At 32.2% G+C, this 9,136-nt stretch overlaps 1 long non-coding RNA gene across 2 annotated transcripts; it reads right to left on the bottom strand.

Annotated features, from left to right (window-relative positions):
* Nucleotides 1-2,065: 2,065 nt before the first annotated feature.
* LOC132618908 (uncharacterized) lies at nucleotides 2,066-6,495 on the bottom strand. Of its 2 annotated transcripts, XR_009574378.1 has the most exons (4): nucleotides 5,647-6,495; nucleotides 5,106-5,159; nucleotides 4,999-5,035; nucleotides 2,066-2,236 (listed from the first exon to the last, which is right to left on the bottom strand). It is a non-coding gene; the product is annotated as an uncharacterized LOC132618908 (long non-coding RNA). The 2 variants fall into 2 exon arrangements; XR_009574379.1 differs by lacking the exon at nucleotides 5,106-5,159 and having other exon boundaries at nucleotides 5,647-6,491.
* Between the last annotated feature and the right edge of the window lie 2,641 nt (nucleotides 6,496-9,136).

Below are 9,136 nucleotides of genomic sequence, written 5' to 3'. Positions count from 1 at the left end.
AAACTAGACTCGACGAGCTTCATTTTAGGCTTTTGTTTCACCTTAAAACTCCTAATATGCTAGGAGATATGCCCCTCCAAAATTGACTAAAATCTGCCCAACATTTCTCAAATTTTCGTCAAACTTATTTTCTTCAATTTGCTTGATCTCGAAATCTTCCGAAACTCTCCATACATGATATTTATCATTTATTATACTTGATAACGACCATGTTCTTGTGTTTCAAAATAGTCTTTCCCGATTACGACTTACGAGATCGTAATTCATCCTTTCCTCCATTGTTACATACTTCCCATGGCTTGTACCTTCCAAAATATCATGGGACGTCTCCGATACTCCATTACTACGGTAATGTACATGTCATGCTCATGCTCTGAAAATGCGGGGTGTAACAGCTTAAAATGAATTAAACCAGTATAACACTCCTCCTTTTTTGCTGGTGTTGCTCACTATTAACTTGATATGTTAAGATTCAGAACCTAATATTTAGTGTAATTCTATTTATTTTTTACATAGATATATCTATGTTTGGTATCAAAAATAGTGGATACGGTTGAACCTGTGGCACTAAGACTACATCCATTATTGATTATGGTAGTCCGTTGGCCACTTCTTTTAATGTCGACATCGCTGGTCGAAAATCCTACATATGCCACTGGTGACTAGTATGTTTGGGAAAAAGAGAGTATATTCCAGTGACGACGAAAACAGGACAACGAAAGAAGCCATTATTCAAAAACTCGGTTCTGCCTTGGAATTACTTTTAATCGACACTCTTATAGAGATAGGTCAAACACATTCTATAATTAATCTTAAAACCTTTTTATGATGTGTTTTAATGTTGGTTTTCCTAAAAGATACGTGAACATCTCCTTCCTATTTTAATTGATCTAAACGTGTTAAATTTCCATCATATTCTCTGACGTCGGTATTTTAGATATGATGTATTGAGAATTTAAGTATTCCCTCCGTCCCAATTTAAGTATCTTATTTTTCGTTTTGTCTGTCCTAAAAAGAATGTCTCTTTCTATATTTAGTAAGTTGATAATTCAAACATATTCTACATGATAAGTTTATAGCCACAAGAATCAAAAGACATTTTAGTACATTATACATATCTTTAATTTAGAACTACAAGATTCAAAAGTCTTTTTTTATTTCTTAAATTTTGTGTCTAGTCAATCTAACACACTTAATTTGAGATGGAGGGAGTAATATACATCATTAATATAAATAATTCTTACATCTTCATGTAATTTTTGCCTGTTGTAGCAGCTAAGATATTTTATTTTCAAGATGTTAAATCTCATATTTCAAAGGGTTGATCCGTAAATTTCATTTGAATGACCTGATGATGTAAGTAAATATTTATATCGATGATGTATAAAACGTAAACTTGATATGAATTATGATGTAATCATTTAAAAATTTGGTTATATCAGTTTGCCTTCTTTCGACATAATAATGCCTTTCTTTCCTGTTTTATATGTGCTTCTTTTTGGATTCTTCTCATAAACAAATCCAAAGAAGACTTCAAACAAAAGTAGTAAAATATTTAAACAGTGGATTCTTCTTTTTGTATATGATTTTAGTCTTAGAATATAGAGGTTACAAGACTTTTACATTATCTCTAAACAGTGTTAGACACTACAAAAAAACAAAAGTGCAATTAGCGAAGGTCAAAATTGCAATTTGTGGAGGTTAACAACCTCCGCTATTTGTTGTCACGGAGGTTGACCAAATTCCCGCAGTTAACGCCGCCACAATCAATTTGTGGCAGATTACTGCGGGGGTTTGGTCAACCTCCGTGACAGCAAATAGCGGAGATCATTAACTGATTGTGGCGGCGTTAACTGCGGGGATTTGGGCAATCTCCGTGACAGCAAATAGCGGAGGTTATTAACCTCCACAAATTGTGTTGCTGACCTCTGCGATTAGCTTTCAGCCTCTGAAACGTTTTGGGTGCAAGGGAGGTTACGAACCCCCACAATTTACTATACCAATTTGGGTTTTCAAACTTTTTTCTAATACATAGCTAAATATATATAACATTTAAACTGGAATATCAAAATTGAGAAATATCAACGTTCCATTAAACTACAAAATATTAAGACAAGTAAAGGTCATCAACTGAAATGTCAACAATCCACTTTAGTCAATTAATCATATTACAAGATTACTAGAGCTAGAAAAGCTTGCATCCATGGATCTGCTAGCTGCTAGCTGCATCACACGGCTGCAAAACAAAGGAGAGATTTGTGAATACATTACCCATAAGAACGGATAATTAAGAAAAATAGAAAAGATAAGGTTTCAACAAAGATTGATGATCCACATGCTCCTAAAATATACATTCAAATCCAAGACCAATTAGTATCAACTCTTTGATTTACATACAGAAGATGGAATGTCATGAATCAATTCCAAAAGAACAAGGCAATTCCTTAAGAACCTTAGCTCTTTATGAAGCAAAGAAGAAACCATCCGCAGAAGATTAAAGTTGAATAAATTGATCAGTCGTCATAGTAGATGTTAGAGAATTGTACATAATGCCCAGTTTTGCCCATTATAAAGTATCACAACATTATTTTTGTCTCTAAGATTCCTAAAGGACATCTAATCCTAGTAATTGATATCTCACTAGTGGTGTTCCTGGACAAATTCCAGTTTTATTCAAAAAAAAAAAAAAAAAAAAATGAGTACACCTGAGAGAACTAATCCAAAGTTTATTAGCTATGTGCAGAAAATATCAAACTTCACTCTATTTTTATGGGTAGTAGCCTTGTTAAATCTTCATGGAACTGAGTTTTCACCAAAAGATTAAGCTTAAATGAGCATGGAGAATATCAACTTTAGGACAAGTGACAAATAATTAGTGAAATAGAGAAGAAGACAAGAGATAAAGTACAAGAGTACATATTGCACAGTTTTGCCCATTATCCACAAAATACATCACTTGCAAATTAATTTAATATGAAAGTTAAATTCATATCCCAAGTTGCGAAAATGGGATAAATTTAGTGATTTACCCACTGACATCCATATCCCAATTATGATTTAGAGACATCAAGTATGTCAAACTAGTAGAAACTCTACAGTTTCTTATAGAATAATTAAGGAATTAATGTGGTCTTCCATATAATTATTTCTTGTGTTTCCGGGGGTGATATTCTAACAGCAAGAGCACATATGTTCCAATTCAAGAGAGCCACACCAAAAACACAAAAGCACCTTTCTTCCCCTCTTAGACTCCAAATTAGAAAAACCCATCCTAAATTTTGAATCTTCTAGCTTCCTAACAATCAGAAGCCAAAAGGAACAAGGAAGACAGAGTAGTTACCTATAAAAGGATAACATCCAGTTACTACAAAAGGAAAAAGAAATACCTTGAAAGGTTTAAAGATAAGAACTACATGTTTACTTCATGAAATGAAAAGCATTTGACCAATTATAACTTCTTGATTTCAATAGTTGAAGTATTTAGCAAAGACTCAGAAAAAGTAAGAACATAAAATTTGATTTAAATTTGAAATTAGTTTAAAGTAGTCCATAAACATAAACCAACTGTAACCAATTCATGTGCGATAGAATAACTCCATAACCAGCAGACACTTAAATTACAGAACTAAACAATGTACTGAAGTAAAAAAAAAAAAAGAAAAAAAGGCAAGCATCACCAAAAAAAGAACCTAGCAGGATAAATACTACTCTCTCTCTCTCTCTCTCTCTCTTCTTTTCCCCTCTTCGCAACTCAAGTCATACAGTTTCAATCCTATAAGTACAGCACTGCTCGATTTCTATACATAATAGAATGTTTGAAGTTCAGCCCGAGAACAAGCAATAGGTTAGCTAGCATTACAGAGAATTTAGTCGTTTACCTCGTTCATAACTATCTTTTTAAAACAAGGGGTAAAGCTTTCATACTGAAAATTTTTGGTCAACCCTCCGGACCAAAAAAAAATTAATAGCAGGAACTAAGAGTTATGCACATTTAGAAAAACCCTTCCTAAAATCAAGCAGAAAACTAAAATCTCATAAGTGGGCAATCAAGCAAATTGTAGGGAAGTGAAGAGACCAATAACTCAAGCAGAAAATTAAAATGAGCAAATTATTTTACTGTTGTAGGAGGAGAACCAAAGATCTCAGCAAACTGTTTCGATATTGACCCTTCCTTCATTATCATGTAGGCTTTGAGAGTATTCAACAATTTATATGGACAATATACTCATATGGCTCATATCCATGGGCATTAGCTTCGCACTGGTTGTGGAATGTATTACTTAAGGCAGCACTGTATTTGGTTTCCAATTTAAACTTTTTCCTCAACCTCTTTAAACCTTTTAGTACTCCCAGTCATAGCAGGAACTCATGCTCGTTAATATTAAATAAACCTTTTTTCTTTTATCTTTCAAAAAAGATGGAGAAGTTTTCAGTTCAGGTGATGAGACAAATTAGCAACCTTTAAGTTATGGAGTTAAGATAATTAGGCACCAGAAACAGAATCACCATGTATTGATACAATCAACTGCCAGACAATTTTAGCCTGGACTCAAATTGGACAATAAATATAAATCAATCAACTAAATCATACAATGTGTTTACCCCACACCATCAGAAATCAGTACACTATATGGTATGTTAGTGTAACCTACCAATACATGGAATCACTGAAGAGTTGAAAGAGTTAAGCTTAACAACATAATGAGTTAAGCTCACTGTCAAACAAAGAAAACATGGAATCACATATTGTTAATCCTAAGAGAAAGGACCAGACTTAAATTATTTTGGAACTAGATCAATTATTCACAATCATAAGCACATTTAGGGATCTTTTAGGCTCACTGAATAATACTTAACCAAAAATAATACAGGGAACAGTTTGAACTTAAGCATAAAAAATAAACTAACTCCATGATGATTAGAAGATACAAAACAAGCAGATCCAAGACAGAGAAAATTTAACCTAAAGCTTGAGAGACAGAGGAAGCAAAGTCTAACCTGTGAAGAAAAAAGCAAATTAGAGAGAGACTCTAACCTGTGAAGAAAAAAGCAAATTAGAGAGAGATACCAATATAAATCAACAGCTATGGGAAATCGAACAATACCTAAGATTGCGAAATCGAACAATAGCTAAAATTGCGAAATCGAACAATACCTATCTGAAAAGATGAAGTAAATCGAAGCTTAAAATACGAACATAAAGCTTTGTTCTAGATTTCGAATTAAATTGAAGCAGAAAACTAAAATTGAAGTAAAATCTAAACATAAAACTAAAATCAAAGTAAATACAAACATAAAGCTTCATTTAAAATCGGAGTAAATCGAAGCTTCATTCTAAGATCGAAGCAGAAAACTAAAATTAAAGTAAAATCGAAGCAGGAAACAGAAATCAAAGCTGACCCCCGCTATTAAACCTCCGTAATTTACGCCTTTTCTTGTAGCGAGACTTTTATAAAATTCATAAATAAAATTTTAAAGTGTATCACTGCCCCGAGGATGACGGATAGACAGTGTTTTGGCATCAGGTTTATTCCAAACTAATATTTCGACACGGGATGTACATGTTTATGCCAACATAAAAAAAATGGATGAATATTAGATTTGAACCCATAATTAGAGAAATACAATGAATTCAATGTAAAGAACCTTAAAGATCAAAACCGCCAAGTTAAAATCCTAGGGATCAAAGATCATGTGCCATTCTTTCAAGTAGTAGCTAAACACCAAGCTTAAGTGTAATTGGTGCAATTACAGTAAACTCTTGGCAATATCCATGGCATGGACTATCAAAAAGTAAGTTGAGATAGGCACACTTAAAGAAAAAAGTGCTGCTATCCCTAAAGCCAAAGCTGGCCTAGTCTCTATCAAGCACATTTGTAACAACCTTACAATTTCAAAAACAACCTCATTATAACTGTGAGTAATACTTCTTCTCAAATTCCATCCAATTTTTAAAATTATGTAATTGACCAGCTTGTGATGATGATATCTTCATTTCTTTGATACGCATTCGGAGAACTATCATGTTTTCATCCACTATCTTGCTTTCACCATAATAACCATCTCGATTTCTTCTCGCATTAACCGCTAGCCTCGCCTTTCGTTTCAGGCTAGTGGGACTTGAGGGAGGATCGATCCACAAGCGCCTAGTATAAAAATTTGGATTCTTAGAACAAGAGATCGATAAAGTTATTTCCATTTCTTGATCAACAAAAAAATAATTTAATTTTAAAGTACGAATGAGTTTACAACGTTTGAATAAGATACTCAATCGACAAAGTTGAAGGGAGAGAGAGAGAGAGATGACTCTAATTTTTTATGAGTGGACACGACAAAGAATTGACAAAAATATGATTTGTATTAATCCAAGTGATTAATTTGGAGTTGTATTTATAGAGGGGAGAGGAGGGAAAAAGTTATTTCTTGGGTGCAGAATTCACTTAATCGCAACTTTTGAGACGATTATTGCACATGAGTCGTGTGACAGCCGCAAATTAAGTAGAGAGAATTTATTTGACATTTTTTTTCAACTCACTTGACATGTTAAAGCCCGTAAAATCCCAATGACATTTGGGTACATACATATCTTTAATTTAAAAGTATAAAACTAAAATTGTTGGGAATAAAAATAGACCGCAAGAATAATATTCTCGGTATTAGTGATAAACGCGGAATACTAACTTATGGTTAAATCAGCAAGAATAAAATGCAGCAATAATGACACTAAGATTTTTACGTGGAAACCCTTCTGAATAAGGGAAAAACCACGATCAAGAGGAGCAGCTGATATCACTATAGTAAGGAATTTTACACCGTGTAGTAACGAATACAAATACTCCTAAGACCACTACACTCTCAAAAGAAGAACACTCTTTTGATTTTTTCCACCTCACTACAATATCACTCACACTCTATTTTTCTTCACAGACTAGTTTCTTACAGTCTATGGAATACCTCACTTTGCTCTCACTCAGATGTATTGTCTGAGATTTTGGTGTGTCCACAAATGATAGAAGGCTTCCCTATTTATAGGGATGAAATGAACCTATTAATGTCATTTGTGACTCAAGCAAGCACTTGACAATTTGCCAAATACAAGGAAGATGTTTTCTTCCTTAAAACAAGGAATATGTTTTCTTCCTCAAAACAGGGGAAATGTTTTCTTCCTTGTTTTCTTCCTTAAAATGAGGGAGATGTTTCCTTCCTCAAATTATGGGATGGACCTAACAAAAATATTTATTTTAAATTTCGTGCTTGTCAAATCAGAGAAAAAATTAATAACTTTTCTTCTTCTTTTTTATTTACAAGGTTAAGTTCATGAATATGCTTTTTTTTTTAAATAAGTATGTCGGGTATCGATTTGACAATATAATTGATAGAAAGAGAACACTTTAGAAAATACCCGGAAAAGTTGTAGGGGGAAGTTGATCGAAACCAAATTTACCAGCACATTCATGACTAAGAGAATTGATCATACATGAAGATCACGTGCTTTATACCTACTGTCAAACGTATTTATAATTGTTATTCATTATAACAACATTTCACTATAACGGTCTGATTTTTTTCGGAACAGATTTTTTATGTCATATTTTACTTCTCTATAACAGCATTCTGCTTATAACAGCAATGACATTCACTATAGCGGTACACTCTTTGTAAAATTACTCTCTATAATAGCCACACTCAAATATTGTATAATAATATTTTGTAAGAAATATATTATCTATAAAATAAAATATTAAAATATTTATGATAATCATCATTAATGCCATGTACATAGTAAATTTCAAGTACGAATATTTACAAATCTTCAATTATACTATTAAGTTCTTAGACAGCCTTCAAGGGAAAGCTATTGAATTCTCTTTTGCTGAAAGTTTGAACAAAAATCTTCGTCAGTTCAAATGTTGTATTATTACTAAGAGACTGGAATTTATGAAACAATCTATAATTTTAGAATTCTTACATCAAACTTGAAAATTCAAATTTCAATTAATTTTAAATGCATATGTTCCTTAGATTTTAATCTTTATCGGTATGGTATAACTAGTCATGTATTTCTTAGTAATTTATTATTTTTTAAAATTTTTAATTAATGAAATATGAAAATCAATTGGGATTTTAAAATTAACAAGTATTTTTGGTTTCATTTATACTAGCATAAAAAGTATTAAAAACAATTGCGTAGTTCTGTTTATAACAGCTAAATGAAATCTAAACATCAAATGTCAATATACATACATAGCAGCACCTCACTATAGCAGTCATGAAATTTTCAGACAAACGCTGCTATTATAGAGAGGTTTGACCGCATATAAAGACTTTAATTTGATAATTCAAAGTCTTCTTATGTGTGAATGCAACTTCAGTATTATACCGTCCACAATGTATCCTGTACATAGTTGGCACTACTTGTTGCATTATCTTACTAATATTTTGTCCTTTATAAGTTGAATTAAAAATTGGTATCGAAGGTCAATTCACAATGTATCCTGTAATTGTTACATTATCTTAATATTTTGTTCAGTTAATAACTTCCACCATAATAACCATCTAGTTTGTTTCTTCTTGCTTTAACCACTAGCCTTAACTTTCGTTTCAGGTAAGTGGGACTTGTGGGAGATCCATCCATAGGAACCTAGTACTACAATTTAAAAGTTTGGAACAAGAGGTCGATGAAGTTATTTCCATTCCTTTATAAACAAAGAACAATTGAATTTTAAGGTACGAATAAGTTTACACGTTTGAATAAACTACTCGATAAAGAAAAAAAGGAGAAAAAGAGACGACTCTGATTGTTTATTATTGTTGGACATGGAAAAGAATTAACAATAATATGATTTGTATTTTTCCAAGTGATAATTTTTGGAATTTTATTTATAGACCGGTGGGTGTTGAGATGATTGCTCGTGACTCGTGACAGCAGGGAAGCCAATTCATAGACAAAATCGACAGGACGAGATGTGATTCTATATTATTTGTCTTTTAAAATTATTATATTTCTTTGAAAAATATTTTTTATATTTTAATTTATATATCTTACTCTCCTTTTTAAAACCACTTTTAACTTTTATATTTGATAATTATCCTTTAACTTTAATATCCCCTGTGGCATGTTACATACTATAAAATT

This window comes from Lycium barbarum, chromosome 11 (assembly GCF_019175385.1).
Source record: "Lycium barbarum isolate Lr01 chromosome 11, ASM1917538v2, whole genome shotgun sequence".
Taxonomy (NCBI): Eukaryota; Viridiplantae; Streptophyta; class Magnoliopsida; order Solanales; family Solanaceae; genus Lycium; species Lycium barbarum.
The sequence above is the reverse complement of the archived record's forward strand: the minus strand, read 5'-3'. Positions and strand labels throughout refer to the sequence as shown.